The 1,723-nt window shown below is 29.5% G+C and overlaps 1 non-coding gene across 1 annotated transcript; it reads left to right on the forward strand.

The window, feature by feature from the left end:
* The first annotated feature begins 1,385 nt into the window (after positions 1-1,385).
* On the forward strand, positions 1,386-1,466 carry TRNAL-AAG (transfer RNA leucine (anticodon AAG)). The gene has a single exon. It is a non-coding gene; the product is annotated as a tRNA-Leu (tRNA).
* The last annotated feature ends 257 nt before the right edge of the window (positions 1,467-1,723 follow it).

Here is a 1,723-nt window from a genome sequence, read left to right on the forward strand (position 1 = left end):
ATTAATATTTTCACATATTTTGAAAATCTAACTATTAAATTGTATGTTCTTTACACTCTTAATATATATGTAAAATTTTGTGTCAATTAGATTTTATATACTATATGATCTATAAACTTATTTTTTTTGAATAATTTTAGATTACAAAAACTTGAAATTTAAACAGTTGATTGATGACATAGTTATAGATTTTTGATCTTTTAGAAATTTTACAAACACGTAGGATATAAGAAAAAAATGTAATTTATTAGTGGATTTGTCAAAATTTATATCCAATAAAAATATATTGAGTGAAATTGTAACTTTAAACTACAACCAAATTTGTAATTGTATCTAAAATTTATCCTAAAAAGCCGTAAAAAAAATTAATTAATTTTTTCCCATAAAAAGCTTCAAAAAAAAAAAAAAAGATCCTAGACCAATGGCCTTTTTTTTTTTTGGTACGTAAGACCAATGGCCTTAAGGCTCTATTAACTTTTCTCATTATGATATAATCTCATGGTGGAGGTTTGACAATGGTAAGCTGGAATGTCGGCTGTTTCCTTTTTCCGGTTTGATAAGTTGGGTTGAAGTTCTAGGAAAATGAAAAGGTACATATGGGATGCATTGCATTGGTTACGAATTTAAAGATCATTATAGTGCTAATCCCCAATTTTACCACTTCAAAAAAAAATGTGATTTTTACTACCGCACACCTTTGGTGCGATGGTCACTCCACAAGTATAAGTGCTTGTGGGGTGTGGGAGGTAAGGGCCGGAGTTCAAGTCTCCAGGAGGGAGTTTCACACACATATAAATTTAAATTAAGTTAGAGTAGAATTCTATCTTGTATCAAAAAGATGTAATTCTTGTTATTTAGGATCTTGCTTCTTAATTCAGATAAAGTTTTGATTAGTATAGGCTTAACAAAGAAATTAGGGAACGTGTATGTTTTCAGATTCATGTCATTGAAAATAGAAGAAAGCCTTGGGGACGTATCTTACGTCAACTGAAATATAATAATTTTTTGAATAATCAATTTGAAAAAAGTTCATTATGAGATAAAATCATTGACTTACTAGTTCTTAATTTCTTTTTTAATATTGCCCTTTATGTGACACGAGAACATATACTATTGGACACACATTTTCTAGAAAAAAGTGGTCGATGACTTGGATTGATTTGTGTTTACCCAGATACCATTTCAGAATAGATATATTTCTAATCTAAATACCATTCCAGAAGAAGAACTAAAGTTCTAATTTTAGATACCGTGCTGATGGAGAAATAAAATTATCATCAGCAATCCTAAAGGACGTACCATATCAAAGAGCTAAAATTCTAATCTTGTAAAAGGACGTGCGGGAATTCTATATAATATATAACATTGGAGATCTTGAGCATAAAGTTGAGATGGCCGAGTTGGTCTAAGGCGCCAGATTAAGGTTCTGGTCCGAAAGGGCGTGGGTTCAAATCCCACTCTCAACAGAAATTTTTGTTATTTTTGTTTTTTAGTACAGTAGAAAGAGAGAGAACTGTTTTTCATTCAAAAATCAGTTCACACTCGGGGACAGCACGATAAACAAAGTACCAAGTGTGAGGCTCAGAATTTTTTTTTAGGTAGCTTAATTTATATATATATATATATATATATAGGTAAAGTTTCTACTTGAAAATTTAAACTCTGATTTTTATCCTATACTCTACAAATATTTATACTTTTAAAATGATGGAATTTTTTTAAT

The sequence above is a fragment of the Castanea sativa genome, chromosome 9 (assembly GCF_040712315.1).
Source record: "Castanea sativa cultivar Marrone di Chiusa Pesio chromosome 9, ASM4071231v1".
Taxonomy (NCBI): Eukaryota; Viridiplantae; Streptophyta; class Magnoliopsida; order Fagales; family Fagaceae; genus Castanea; species Castanea sativa.